The sequence below is a fragment of the Halichoerus grypus genome, chromosome 10 (assembly GCF_964656455.1).
Source record: "Halichoerus grypus chromosome 10, mHalGry1.hap1.1, whole genome shotgun sequence".
Lineage (NCBI taxonomy): Eukaryota > Metazoa > Chordata > Mammalia > Carnivora > Phocidae > Halichoerus > Halichoerus grypus.
Genome location: NC_135721.1, coordinates 32,004,118 through 32,020,286, shown reverse-complemented (window position 1 = coordinate 32,020,286; position 16,169 = coordinate 32,004,118). Strand labels below are relative to the sequence as shown.

Sequence of the window (16,169 nt, the reverse complement as noted above, 5' to 3'; positions counted from 1 at the left end):
AATACTAGAATTTTATTCATTGGATAGCCAAGTCAGATATTGTTAGAATTCCCAATAAGTCAGAGATAATGTTTACCAGCTAGTCTTCATTCCACTACTGGCTTTGGTCATCATCAAGCCTCAAGAAAGTTCATACCAACTTCACACTTGGAGAGGAATGAGAACCAGCGGTTTAAAGGGGACAAAGTATTTGTCCTTTCTTGCAGTGTGCCAAGAACTGTGGTGGGTATTGGCAATATAGTAATGAACAGACATGTTCCCTGTCTCCATGGAGCTTAGAATTTATTTGTGGAGCAAGCACCAAATAGGACACAAAGGAAGACAAAATTGTAAACTTCAGTAAGAGTAATAAAGGAATGTCCTTCTCTTATCTACCCCCAAAGCTCCCTTTATATCTGCCCCATCATCATCTTTTGTTTGTCTTAGGAATACGTAAGAAAATCTTTTATACTTCTTGAAAAATCCAGTGCAGAGACTGAGTTGCATCGCTGTGTAGTGCCCACTCCGGCATTTTCCCCTTTAAATAATTCATTCACACCTGCACACAAATGAAGGCATCATATCTTGACATCCAGAATAGCATGGGATTTTCCACCACTGAATGGCTGATGTAAAAGCTGCCTCATTTTCAGGGTCTACCAGACCTCCTGTCTCAAACTAGCATTGCCTAAATCTCTAAGAGCAGGAAATCAAGTCCCCCTAGTGAGACCTTGGAGTTGAAGTCACCCAAAACACCCTAAAATTTTCATCACATTTTGTTTGAGCCTTTCAACCCCAGTAGAACTCCAGCAAAATACCAATAGAGCAGATTCTAATGCATTTGCTTAGATTGGTGCCTCTGCTTAGTATGAAGGAGAAACCTTTTCAGCCAAGGGGGAAAATAAACAATAAATAGAATCTGAAAGCAGCTGAGAAATGATTGCCTCTGTGAGCACAAGCTGTTAGTGTGTGCGTACGCAGAATACCAATGGCCCAGGCTTCCCTTGTTCTCACCGAAGAGAAGCTCCACGGGGACTTGTGGGTAATTGATCTCAACACCTCCAGTGAGCACACCTGGGACTGGCCTGCCAGATAGTGTGATAGACCCACCCCACCTTTCTACTACAGAAGATCCTTATAGCCAAGATTTCCCAAAGCACAGGAAGGGCCATTTTGATGTGGTTCTGTTGCAATCTTCATGTGCACAACACATTTAGATTGTAAAGAAGAATATATAGAAGTCCTTCGATTTCTATCCCTTCCTGTTTCTCCCACCAAACTCTATTTCCAGCTGTGGCTACATTGGGTAATTCTCCCCCTTTTAATTTGTGGATGGAAACAAGATGAAAAATTCATGAAAAAACTTTGAATTCTGAAATGTTGGCCACATGTCTTAGGTTTGATTATGAGGGAGAGAAAACTGTATACCTAGCTCTGTGGCCTGTAAGAGTCCAGATATATAAAAGGAGCCACTTTGTTTCCTGTAGAAGATCTAAAACAAACAGACAAAACCACACACACACACACACACACACACACACACACATTAAACTTCTTATCTCAGAAAGGAAAGATAACATATTCCAGTCCTATCATATGTTAGACTACGTCATAATAGGGTTTGAAAGGAACCCAAAGTTAGCATCTCAGTCTCTTCTTTACTAGAAGTGTGAGCTCATACTACCTTTCCTCCAGTAACTGTGGGTATAATTGATATAAATTTAATGTTTTTGAACAAGAGAGAAGGCTTCTAAAAGATAGTTCATTTATTTTGGTCTTTACTGCTTGCTTTTGTGTCTGATCAGCCTAGATCAATCGGGGTAGTTTGGAAGCCCACAGGACAAAAGGGTGTTAAAATTGATCTGGTCAGGTTGGTCAAGAAGCTGTGAGTTGTGCATTCTGTAGCTGAGATGGGTTTTCAGTGAGCTCTGCACATCATTTACCTGGCCCTTCCTTACAGGTTTTTCCCTTGAGAAGCCAGCTTCCAGAATTAGATGAACAGGTTGTGGGGGATAACTCACATTTGTCTATGAAGAGGAATGAGAAAGAGAAAAGAGAAAGAGAGGAAGAAAGAAAGAAAATAAAACCTGTTTCCTTTGTTGGGCTAAGGAAATGAGTTACTGTTTATGTGTAAATGTTAGTTGGGTTGCAATATATTAAAGTGTTCTTTTTTTTTTTTAAGTGTTCCGATAGAAGCTGTCAACACCCTAGTTTAAATTAGTCCATTGAATTTATTATCAACTTTCTCAGATATGAGACATAGGACACATGGATTTTGGTAAGAAAGCTTGTTGGAAAAGGTGCTAAGTGCCATCCACTAGGGCTTAATCTAGTGAGAGGGTCCCTGGGCAGCCAGCAGTGAGCATGAAGGTATTGAATGCCTATGAAAAGATTAATAGAAGAAGATATATGGTCAGGGGGAAATTAGAGCTCATTTACTCTGAGTGCTAACCTACATGATTTGCTATATTCCAAGTAGAATGACTGTTGCCTATTTCTAAAAATCAAAATCTAAATAAAATGAGGATTTACTCTACTGATGATACTCAGTGACCAACCAAACTGTCACAAAAGTGGGTCAAGAGAAAGAATGGTTCTCTTGTGGGTGTAAAGATTGAGAGAAGGGTGAAGGAAGGAGTGGGAAGGAGCCCTTACAACAGGATGGAAGGAAATGGCTATTCAAACAAGGCAATAGATAGGGGGTAGATAGATAGATCTCACCCTTGAGTGGATCTTGATGTCAGGATGGGGTAGGAGGGGCCGTCGCAGACACGAAAGATCCAAATCTTAGGTTTTTCAGCAGCCAACTGTTTGTAAGGGAAGGGCTGCCTCATCTCCATCCTTGGAAACATTCCAGTTCAGAACCTCAGCCAGAAGTATCATAGACAGGATTTCTCTCATTAGTTGAAAAGGTAAATTATATGACCTCCAAGGTCCATTTCAACACTTAGCGGCCCAGACATCTAAGTTAGAGACTGCCTGTGGACTCTATTAAATCATTGTATTAGTACCTTATGTCTGTCTCATTGACCCAGCACCCCTGGAAGGAGGTCTCCTTGCAGTACTTCTCAATTTATAAGAATTTATCTGTAGAACTGAGCCAAACTCTCAACAAATTAGATTAGAATAGCATTGTTTCCATTTCTTTTTCTTTCTGGTTCAATTACAGCCATTGGGGACATCGCCTGGAAGTTTGATTTTATATTGAAAAGATCAAAGCCCTTAAAATACACTTTAACTGAGTCCAGAACCCCAAACTGGGTCTTGGGTGGAAAGGGAGGAAGAAGTGATGGTAGGAGCCTTGGTGCAAAAGACCGTATTTCCAAGTTCTAGGACCAGTGTGACCCAGAGAATCTAAGAAGGAAATGTGGATGGCAGTTACTTTATTTCGTTTTGACATCTGAAAGGCAAGCGGCTTCCCATGCATCGAGAGGTGCTTTGTTCCTGCTCTTGGCACACCCGCTCTCCCCGACAGGGCTAGAACCCACTCCAGCGACCTGCTCAATGAATGAGGGAAAAAATTGCTGAGCATTGCATCCGACATTGGAGATGTCAGCCTGCAGGCAGTCAGGAAGGCTGGAGGTTGTAATTTGAACAAAATGTCACTGTTTATAGAGATTTTTTTTTAATGCACTTTTTCTGTGATGATAAATCACAGGCCTGCGCAGGGGATAATAACACAAAATGTTTGACAGCTTTTCTTACAATTGTTTGGCATTCTGTTTGCCTAATTATTGTCAGCATCACCCACACTGGTAAATTGTTGTTGAAGAGAGCTCAGTGGTGACTGTCAGAGTGTGCATCTGCCATTCTGCTCCTGTCACTGGGGTTAGCTTTTGCACGTCACCGGTCTTTGCTATGTGAAAGGCTTAATTAACCTTGGAGTCTTGTGTCCATGTGCGGATGTGGTTCTACCGTCCCACCAGATAGGAGGACAAAGCAGAAAAAGTTGAGGGAGAATTTCCACAAGGTCCTATTTTAAAAAAGGATAATTCAGTTCAGTTACGTTCTTTGACACACTGAGGGAAGTGCAGAGAAATCACTTGCCTTATGGGTATGGATTGGGAAATTATCTATTTATGTAATCACCCTGCTTTGAAAGGGAAGGGAATTAATTGCTTTAATTAACTCCAGTAAAAACTAGATTGTCGCAGGGGGAGTGTTGACATAATGTGCTTGGCCATGATCTGATATGCTCTTGGAAATAGTAGCTAACTCTCTAATCACTTTTCTTTCTCTGGGACCTCACTTGATGATGTTCCTGCCATAAACTAAGGCTTCCTATGAGGAGGATCAAAAAAAAAAAAAAAACAAGAAGGAAAGAAAGGTCACAGAAAGGGTGGTAAAGAGCTCATTTCCGTAATTGTCATTGATTCGTTGATTTTTTTTTTTTAACCAGGAGTTTTGTTATTATTTCTAACTTTTCCTCTGACTTCGGCCCATCTAATTCTCCCCCAGGAGCTGATGACAAGTGAATGGGACATAATGAGTCAAATGCCATCATCTGTTTAGGAGCTGCATGAAGGGAACTTGTTTAAAAGACATTCCCCTGCAGTATATCTCAAAAGGTTTTCTGAAATACATGAAAGAGTGTGGGTGTGTTAGGAAGCCTCCATAGTACACCAGCGTTCATTTAAAATGAGCTAAGTTTGGGGAACCTGGGTGGCTCAGTCGGTTAAGCAGCAGACTCTTGATTTCGGCGCAGGTCATGATCTCAGGGTCCTGGGATGGAGCCCCTGGGGCTCCCTTCACAGTGGGGAGTCTGCTTCTCTTCCTCTCTCTCTGCCCCTCCCCCCACTCATATGCTCTCTCTCTCTCTCTCTCTTTCTAATAAATAAATCTTTAAAAAATAATAAAATAAAATGAGCTAAGATCTGCAAGCAGTTTTCACCATGCCTTTAGCTAAAATGCAACTAGAAAGATTATAACAGACTATAAGATTTAGGCTGAGAACTATGAATATGTTATACGTCCACATATATATAAATTATATGGGCACATATATACATATACACATACATATAAGTAATGTATTTTTTTATTGATGTACTCAGTCCCATTTTTGGGCAGGTGGATGGTCGGGCTGGACTTTCGATGGGCTCATCTACTGTTCTAAATTGTAGCAGTATTTTCCCTCTACCACCACCCCCATTGCTACCCCCAACTACAGAGAGGGCAACACCAGAGTGTGGTGTGACAGGCCGTCGCGTCTCAGGTGGCATGTTGGAGGAACAGACCCAGCGTTCCCAACCCTGTGGATGCAGGAAGTGCCTTTGGCCTCACTGATACAGTAGGTCTGGGTGTGTTCTGGAGAAAGCCCAGCTCAGGACTGAGGGCAGGCTCTCTGGCTTCTCTACAGACTATATGTTTCCCCTGACTGCTTGGCTTAAGCATGAAGAAGCTTCGAGTGTGTCGAAAACAAAAACAAAAAACAAAAAAAAAACTTATCAAGTATGGAACAAAATGTGCCCAAAAGGGAATGTATAATTTAATAAAGAAGAAACAAGAATACTACATAGATCCAATAAAAGACTATAGATGGTAAAAACAGAATTATTTCCATTAAAGGGCATTTGAAACAAGGGTTGTCTTTTACATTCACTTGGGCATTTTTGTCATATAAATGCATGCACACGTAGAGGGCTATGTCATAACCATTGTATATTCTCAAACTCAGGAAAGCATACCTGGACCAATGAGCCTTGGTTTTAAAACATATTAGAGTTACCCCCTTAGAACTCCAAGCAGCCACCCCAAAAAGTAATTTTATATTCCTTATCTCTCCTGGCTTCTTCACCAGAACTTGTGAAGTGTCCTTAAGACTGTGTTGAATGTTGACGTGACATTTAGTTAGGAGTGGGAGGGACCAGTATCACTGGATGTGCCTTTTAGGAATTAAATTAAAATGTTGTATATCTTATGGTTTTATTAAATTTCTTACAAGGTTACAAGGTGACTTTTCATACAAATATTGCCACGTCGCTACTCCATTGTGGTTATCCCCCCTGTGGCTTATGTTAGATTTTTGTGTTCCAGCCTAGCACCAGAAACAGCGCCTGGGGCCTGTCAGCCCCACTCTCCCTGCTTGCAAACAGGGGTGACCGTACCATGGCCCCAACTTCCATTCTGACACACACATGGACACAAGTTGGTGCCACTGAGGACACCAAATGGAGTCACTGCCTCCATCTTTTTAGTGGAGTCTCTTTAGTAATCACATTTCCTCAATTAATTGATGGGAAGAGTATGGCATTTTGTTTACTTTTTGGCCACAACCCTTGCCTCAGAGCCATATTTTGGAAGTTACTCTTAACATAATTTGTCAACCAAGGCAAAGGAGACATCCCTAAATTATTTTCATTCTTCTCTTAATTCTGCACATCTTTTCCATAACAAAATCATGGAATTTTAAAGCTGGAAGCTGTCCCTTTTGAAATGAGAAAACCAAACTCCAGAGAGGTGAAGCGACAGACCTACGATCCCAAAAGTGCGAACGGAAGACCCCCAAGGACTCGGTTCCCTGACATTGAGTCCAGAACACCATCCCCTACTCTACCTTAGCCTTCTGTTTAGTGGAGATCCTCTCTATACACAATTGGTTGGAAAATGTTTCACATTGTCCCTTTGAATGTACATGACAAGAGATAATCCAATAGCTGGGAGGCATCGTGAGCTTCTAGGACCTCCCAGAAGCTGAGGCTCTGGATCCCTGCCATGGGCTGCGTCTCCAGCTGGTTTTCTGCCCACTCACAGCCTGCGAATGTGCAGATGGTGAGGATATCATCATTTCCACCATGGAGGTGGGGGAGAGAAGAGCCACTGTTTCGTGTCAGTTTATTTCTAATTCCTTGTTGTTTGTCATGTTAAAATCCTCTCACATTTGCAGATGTTAACCAACAACTAGGAGGAAAGATCTCTTGTTTCAAGTGCAGCCATAGAGATGGCATTAAAAAAAAAAAAAATCTGTCATTTATTTGGGGGGGGATAAGAGAAAGAAAGCAGAAAAGAAAGGAAATCTAGGAAGAAATAGAAGAATTTGGAGAAAGACAAGATGGAAGGAATGGAAGAAGGAATGGAAGAAGGAATGACAGAGCTCAGTCCCATACTCTTCTTAAAATTAAATGGTGCCTTGCGCATCAGCCCAAATGTTCACTCTTTGATATAATTGTCTCCTCACTAACATATGCAAAATTACAGTTGCACAGTATGAGCTCTCAAGTAGAGATGTCCATATTACCATAATGAGCCTGTCAATCTTGTTGCAAATGAACAGAAACCATTATGCCCGCAGAAGTTCACAGTCTCCTGAGAGTTGGGTGGATCTGAGACGTTTACCAACTATGCAGACTGACTAGATCTCACAAGGGTGGCATTACCTTGGAGTGTGTGTCTTGATGGTTAAAACACAATTTTCTGGAGTGAAATTTGAAATACAAAAAACAAGGTAATGTTTCACCCTGTGGTATAAAGAAAATGATATTTTTGAGAGTTGAAAACAGTAATTCTTTGTTACATTTAACTTCATGTTTTCTGATGACCTTTCTGAAGAGGCCGTCTGTATGATGGGGCAGCGGAACAGCCTGCAAGGAAAAAAGCATCTTATTTAACGACTCAAGTTAAGAGCAGCTTGATAGGCAGTGTTATTAATTCAACTTGCCAAGTCTGGGCACTGAGCGTTGGCTGCCTTCTTACAAAGTGGTGTTCTTTTTGATCCTTCCCATGAAGGGAAATGACTTAAGACCCCAATCTCATTTCTATTTTTAATCTATTGATGACTTAGCAATTGGAAAGAACTCTTCTTTTTTTCTTTTTAATGTGTAATTACTAGTGCTAACATTTGCCTTCTGATTAGGTGCAAACTTTCCAAGGAAGTAAGAGCTGGTTTGCAATCTCATTTTATCCCCCTTCAAAACAAGCAACTTCTACAGTGACAGGTTTGAAGAGACACATTAGAAAAAGGCATTTTTCTTTAAAAAAAAAAAAAAACTTGCAAACAAACTTACAGATGTAGAAAGAACTGTTTTATATTGGTTTTGTCAAACTTCATTGTGCTCGCCTCAGACTCAATAAAAGAGTAAACTACTAAGTTCAACATCTGAAACCAGATTCACATTAAGAAACTATAAATTCTTATATGGGCACATTATAGAAAATTTGGAGACAGAAATTAAAAGAAGGAAGAAAACAAGAATCCCTAGTTTTCCTATCTATCATTAATGATCCCTATTTACTTATTGATTGCTTGCTAAAGAGTTTTACAGATGTGTAATCATACTGCATATATGGTGGTGGAAAAACACAACATTTTTCTCACTAGAGCTTATAATGGGAGCATTTTTCTATACCATGTACTGTAAATGTCTTGAACAGGATCATTTGAAACTCCACTGCATTTGTGTGTAATACCCCGTATGTGTTGAAGTTAATGCAGGGGAAATAATTGTATTTGGATATGTGGTTGGATTAGATAAACTTCCAAGAGGAAAGAGATGTAAGTCAGATGAGGCTTACTTTGTATTTACTTATTAAATGGTGACCTCCATCAGTCAGACAGACTCAGTTACTCACCCTTTCCCCCAACCTCCAGCCATTGCCCCTATCCGGAAAACACAAAGTAAACATAGGCTGAAAGCTCGAATTAAAAGATCCCCCATGTGGGAAGTGGGTGGCTGGGTGACTGGGTCAGTGAAGCATCTGACTCTTGATTTTGGCTCAGGTCATGATCTCAGGTTCGTGAGATTGAGGCTCTTGGGCTCTGCCTTCAGTGAGGAGTCAGCTTGAGATTCTCTCTCCCTCCACCTCTCTCCTTCCCCCCTCCCTCTCAAAAAAAAAAAAAAAAGAGAAAGAAAGAAAGAAGAAAGAAAGAAAGAAGAAAGAAAGAAGGAAGAAAGAAGAAAGAAAGAAAGAAAAAATCCCCTATGAGACTGCTTCCTCGTGCAGCTGATTAAAGAAGAGAGGTTCAAGTAATAAGGGAATCGTGAGACAATCCGTAGACCTTCCAAGTGATTGACCAAGATGTCGCCCCGGGTGGGCTAAGTTTATCCCTCAGGGACTCCAATGCCCCTCTTTGGAAGAAAGACTCTTCTATTCTTGTTTTTCTCCCTTTCTGCTGGCCACCTGTTCCTGCTCTTCTGAAAAGAAGCACGCCCCACGACAAGGAGGAGGTTGTCCACATTAGCCTGATGCCAGCCAGCCACTTCTCTTTGTTTAAGTCTGTTTACACGGTCTCTTTGGCAACATGAAGTAGAAATTGATTTTTTTTTTTTTTTTTTGGTATCACTGACTAGCAGGTTTGGTTTTCCCTTTGTCTGAAGCTTATCCACCTCACACACTGAGTTTTTTCTAGTGGGATTTTTTTTCTTTTTTTAATTTTAAGAAGAGAATTATTTTCACGCCCTAGTATTTTAGTAATATCCCATTCAGACATCCAGTAGTTTAGGGAGTTCCTTAAAACAAAACCTGCAAAATGTTTATGGAATAACACATTTCTTCTTTATTACAACTTGCTAATGTTGAACTCTTCCCAGTAATTTCAGGAGGTTCTGTAGATTGGCACCAATTCTGCTTCCTGATGCCTTCATGCAATGGCTTATAGAGCCAAGGGCCCGAGAAGCCGAGAAAATGGAAAAGCCTTAGTGGGAATCAAACTCTTACCTCCCTTAGTTCTATCATCCCATTAGTGGAACTACTGAATAGCCATAGGCACTTTTTTGCATACAAATACAGTTCAGGGTTTTTTTCAACTATCTAGCACTGAAGTACTCTGAGAAAACATCCCGTCTGTCCTTCCCCAAACTCCAAGTTAAATCCGGGCCATAGAGAGACTTGGTTAGGAGAAAGTTTCTTCAGTAGCAGATCACTGCAGTGGTGACCAAAAAATATTCCAAATGCATCTCTATTGAAAAGATGGAAATTAACTGGACCAGTCATTCTTAACCAGAAGCACACATCAGAATTATCTGGGGAGCTTTCTCCAAACACATAAGTAACGCTTGGGATTCAGATTCTCCTGTCATAGAACCAGGGCATGTGTATGTTGAAAATTTGTCCAGATTATTTTAGTGTAAAGCGCTAGTTAATAATCACCAACTTTAATGACAGTGATAATGTTAAGTACCTGTTTTTGGCCAAGTATGTCTTACATAGTTTCACCTAGTTAGTACTTACAATCTCTTCATAATGCGTATGCTATTTTCACTTTCTAGATTAAGAAATTGAGCTTCAAGATGGTAAGTGATTTGTCTAATGTCACTTACTGATAGGGCAAGTATTTTAACTCAACCTAATTCCAAAATTCTATTCTCTTTACACTATATTAAATTTCTTCCCCCCCAACAACAAAGCAATACCAAAGAAGCCATTCTCTATATTTCCAGACAATATTTATTCTGCTAACATTTTTAATATTCATCACAATATCCATTTAACAATTAAGGAATTGTTTCATAAGTTGTTAAGTAAGGTACAGAAAAATGGCTCAGTTTGAATTACTTTAAAAATGTCACACACATGCACACACACATTTTGAGAGTAGATACCTAGATTAATAGATTTGGATGTGTACTTTTAATACAGCCTCAATACTTTTCTTTAAAACAAATATTGGTACTTATCAAAACACCTTTTTTTTTTTTTTTCAAATAAAATCCACAAATTGAACATCATGAGTCATGTCCAGTGAAGTCTCCACCCTTCCTTGTCTTAAATAAGGTCTTGGTAGCTGATCAGGTCGGGAAGCATTTTGAGCCACAGAATACATTATAGTTTGTCAGTACTCTCAGTATTTAAATGATTCTTAGGCAATTTTCACTACCATATGACCTGAGAAACAAAAGCATGGTAATATTCACCCTAACTTTACATAAAAACATTTTTTTAAAAACCAGTTTTTTAAAAGCTTAGATATTTTTGGAGGATTCATCTAGAAAAATGCTTCTCAGGGTGGGAAATGGAAGAAGAGCAACACCTCCTCTGCCTCTTACCACCTTGTTGGAGACTGGGAGGGTAAACCCAGGCCTCTCCACCTACCTGAGAAGCACGAAGGCTTATGAAAATATGGAACATGGTGAATGATGGGAAAGAACCACACAGGCACTAACCAGTGTGTAATGGGACACATCGGTTTTTTTTTTTTACTTGTTAGCACTTATCCCAAGTAAAGATACTTAAAGTTTTATAACTGGTATTCTATTTATTTCAAAAGGTATTGAGAGAAACTACTTCCAAGAATGTATGGGCATTTGGAGAGCAATAGGCCTGTTTTCCATTTGGATGACATTGTAACAGAGATATTTCTGATGAGCTAATGGCAGCCCTGAGAGGCGCCACACCAAATGAATCCATCTGCTTAAGTTGTCAGGGTGGTATGCAGCTCTTAGCTTGGTCTCCTTCAGCAGTCATTGTTTTGTTTTATTAAAAATTTTTTTCAAAAATAATTTTTTTCATCTGTCTATAAAATCATGAAGAAAATTGGAAGGAGCCATAATTCCATCTCCAGAGCAATAGAGTTTTGTGAAATTCGGGTTTCATCTGTGTGTGTTTCCTAGAGGTATTGCAGCAGGTCACAAAGGCCTCCAGGACCCAATCCTGTGACAATTGGCAAGCTTATCCCATCTTCAGCTCTGCTAGTCATCTTGTTCTCGCTGAATGTCCCTAGAAATAAAAATCTTTTGCCCTGGTAATGTGGAATCAAGATAGAAGACATCATCAGGTATAGATTTGTTTGTTTTGAAATTGCTTATGACCAAAATGTTACTTTACAATGAACAAATAATATAATACTTTCAAAACCAGAAATAACCTAAGGTTCCTAAGATTAGAGCTAGATCTTCTCTATCAGTAAGCAGTAGGCCCACCTTCAGGTTTCTCCCTGGCTACCATCGTCTTAATTTGCTTATATATATGCAATTTATTCCCAGCTATATATCACTAAAAGGAAATTTATTAAACCTAGGAAAAAAACTGACTTTTTTTTAATCCCCCCAATAAGACCTCAATAGGAAAACCTTATAATAAATTTCAAATGACCACAAAAAAGGCACCCCATAGTTTGTATTTTATTTTTAATCTACAATCTGGAACATTTTGTTTGCTTAATATGCCTGAGTGTCCTCAAAAACTGAAGATTTTATTTATATATCCCCTAGAAAGTGATTTTTTAAAAAAATTCTGTAAATAGTTTTGGTGGAATAGAGAACTAAGATTCAAAAAAATCAAGCAATCTGTTTTAATGGACTCAGACTCACTACCTTGCAACAAGTTTGAAGTCAGGGAATACACCCTTACAAAATATTGTTGTAGCATTTTATGGGAATTGAACATAGTTGACACAAGTTAATTTTTTCGCCTCTAAATCTATTACAGGTGATAGTGGAAATAGCACTGAACATGGAGTCAGAGAATCTATATTTTAATCACAGTTCTACCCTTTATTACCTGTAAGACCTTTAGCGAGTCTCTGAACTTCTCTGCAATTTGGTTTAATTCTTGACCTCGCCTTTAAAATGAGGGCTGGAGGAGCTAATCCCTAAGATCCTTTTCTCTTGTAAAGTCTGGTTATTTATGCATTTTTATTAGAATTCTGTGTGCAAATTTGCATTTTATATTAACATATTAACAAAAAATTTAAAACAGAGCTATAACCTGGAGTGATTAAAATGTTTATCATTTGAATGCAGGCCAATATAGCTAATGTGACATATATGCCCTGAGCCTTTTTTCTTCATTTTTGTAGCACCATCTGCCACTGTAGCATTTGGGAGAGTTTATTGAAATAATCACATTAGTGAAATCCATGCCTCAGACCCATCTCTACACACACACACACACCCCCCCCCAAGAAACACACATACACATATACACACACCTTTGTTTTGTTCTATTTTTTTTATTTTTTTAATTTTATTTTATTATGTTATGTTAGTCACCATACATTACATCATTAGTTTTTGATGTAGTGTTCCATGATGCGTTGTTTGAGTATAACACCCAGTGCTCCATTCAATATGTGCCCTCCTTAATACCCATCACCAGGCTAACCCATCCCCCACCCCCCTCCCCTCTAGAACCCTCTGTTTCTCAGAGTCCATAGTCTCTCATGTCATCTCTCCCTCCAATTTCCCCCCTTCATTTTTTCCTTCCTACTATCTTCTTCCTCTTTTTTTTTTTTTTAAACATATAATGTATTATTTGTTTCAGAGGTACAGGTCTGTGATTCATCAGTCTTACACAATTCACAGCGCTCACCATACCTTTGCTGTGTTCTCAAGTTGCTTCGGCCAGGCTTCTTCTGCATTCTGACATGAAGCATTTTCAATCACCTGTCAATTGATGTGAAACAAAGCCCCTCTGGGATTTGGCCTAACCTGGAGACTGACTGGTCGGGACCATGGTGGGCCTCGGCTAAGCAGTGTACCTCACGTGCACCTGCCATGCTTTCTGGGGGCAATAGACTTCTTCCTTCCGGGCTACAGAAAGCCAATGACCTGTGCTTGGAAAATTCCCCAAGGCTCAAAGCTTTCACATAGTTCAGAGCTGATTCTAAGGTACCAACTCCCCACTGCTGCCCAGAATGATGACCAAATTCTCCTCTAGGGGTAATCTATAGGAAATGGCCTTTCCACTCCGGCATGTTTTCACACGAAAATGACAGCTTTCTACCCTTTAGATATTACATTTCAGAAAATGTGGGGAAAGAAGGAAGACTCTGAGGCAATGATGGAAAATGCTCATTTTTTTTTTCAACAGAAATCCGTTAGGCTGCAGGCTTTGTCGGGCACTCGCAGCAAGACCGGGTCTGCACAGCCCTAGTCGCCTCTGACCATTTTCCTCGGAAGTGACAGAATTAAAAACAAATAAAAAAGTATGTTCTCAAAAGTGTCGTAATAGAAGCCCATGAACAAGTAGTCAGAATTTTTAAAAACTGGTATGCTTAAGAGAACGCAAACCTCCCGTGAACAGACTGAGTGTGGAAGCATATCAAAGCAATATGCGTTCACCATCTACTTTCTGAAATGAATTAAACAGCAGCTACTTTTCCATATAAAAGGTCTGTTTGGAAGGCAGTACTGGAAACACCACACACTCAACTGGCAGATCTTAAGGGTGATGGGCAGAGGGATCGACTGCTGAGCAGACTGATCAGCCCAGTGTCTGGGCCCTCCTGCTCTGATCTGAGGTTCTGCTTATGGAAAGTCAAGAGGAACTGCAATGAGCAAAATCTGTCATGGGGGCTGGTTGGAAGCATTGACAAAGGAACCATATTGAATAAAATCCAAGTAGAAAAACATCATTGCTCTATTGGACTCTGGCTAAAAGTTTCATGATTACAGGGTAAACCCAATAAAAGCAGACATTATTAAATGGTGTCAAGACCAGAGTCTGCATAGTTCAAGTTTTCCCTGTTCAAAATGGGTTTCTAAAGGAAGGTCTGGATGGATGTGTATCATGTGCTTGTAGTGTGGGTGTAACCGCCCGTCAGCAAGAAATGCAACTATAGTCTCGATCTGGAGCATGTGTTTGGTGGTTTATTTTTGTTTCTCCCCCATCTGAACTTTTGTGTGTGTGCAGCTTAAAAATTAAATTATTGACTAGCGAGGAAAAGAAATACTTAAAATCTGCTAAAACTGTTAAAAGAAGAGAGGTTAACTGAAGAGCTATTTTATGAACCAGTCCAAGATAGGTCATGTAGGATAACAAATACAATCTTGGGCTGCTGAGACAAACCTATCAAGTCCCAATTCAGCTACTTCCTTACTGTGCAAACTTGGACAAGTTGCTTGACCTCTGTAAACATCAGTTTCCTCATTTATAAAATGGGTTTTATGGAATAAAATAAGGTAATATGTATAAAACATTCAACATCTCTCTGACACATAATTATGTAATTATATTAAGTATTATAGTAAAATGTAGGGCATCATTGCAGCTTAGAAACCGGACATGATGTCTGTTTGGGGACATTTGGCATTATTTTAAAACATTTGTTTGCGTTTATCACAATGTACATCTCAAGAGAGCAGCAAATAGTGCAGGGAAGGAGTGATTTATTTATTTTTAAAAATCTGAATGTAGTTGACACACAATGTTACATTAGTTTCAGGCATACAACATAGTGATTCAATAAGTTTATACATTATGCTAATGCTCACCACAAGTGTAGCTCCCATCTGTCACCATACAACACTATTACAATATCATTGACTATATTCCCTATGCTGTACCTTTTATTCCCATGATTTATTCATAACATAACTGGAAGCCTGTATCTCTTACTCTCCTTCCCATTTTGCCCCGTCCCTTCCCTTGCTTCCCTCTGGCAACCATCAGTTTGTTCTCTGTATTTATAGGTCTGATACTGCTTTTCGTTTGCTTGTTTTTTATTTTTAAAAATTTTTTAAATACTTATTTATTTGGCAGAGAGAGTTCACGAGTGGGAGGAGGGGCAGAGGGAGAGAGAGGTGGGGAAGCAGACTCCCTGCTGAGTGGGGAGCCCAACTCAGGGCTGATCTCACCACCCTGAGATCCCTGAGATCATGACCTGAGCCAAAACCAAGAGTCAGATGCTTAACTGACTGAGCCACTCAGGCGCCCCATAGATTCCACATATAAATGAAATGATATGGCATTTGTCTTTCTCTGTCTGACTTATTTCACTTAACATATTACCCTCCAGGTCCATCCATTTTGTCACAAATGACAAGATCTCATCCATTTCTATGGTTGAGTAATATTCCATATATATATATGTGTGTGTATATGTATATATATATCTTCTTTATCCATCCATCTATGGATGGACCTGTGGGTTACTTCCCCATTTTGGCTATTATAAATAATGCTGTAAAAAACATAGGGGTGCATACATATAAGGAGTGATTATTTTTTAAAAAATGAGTTACCTTTATAAATAAGAGGAAACCAAATGAAAATATTAATGCAAAGACATGCCTTCTTTGGTTTGGTTTCTTCTGCTAAATTAGGTGGTTCAAGTGGGTCTCATATATTAATGGTTCTTTCCCAAGCAGAAACAAATAGATATGTAGAGCATACAGTCAGAACGTGCAAAAGTTTTACCTTGTCAAATTCCATGCTTGCTAAATTTTCCTCCCAAGCACTCTGTCTTGAGAAATTCTCACTAATCTACTTCAGATTTACACATTATTCTTTCCAGGTGGGCATTTACTATTTAT

The 16,169-nt window shown here is 39.4% G+C and overlaps 1 protein-coding gene across 16 annotated transcripts in view; it reads left to right on the top strand.

Annotated features, from left to right (window-relative positions):
- SLC8A1 (solute carrier family 8 member A1) overlaps positions 1-16,169 on the top strand; it is a 380,628-nt gene that overhangs the window by 229,789 nt on the left and 134,670 nt on the right. The gene's annotated exons all lie outside the window — the stretch shown is intronic.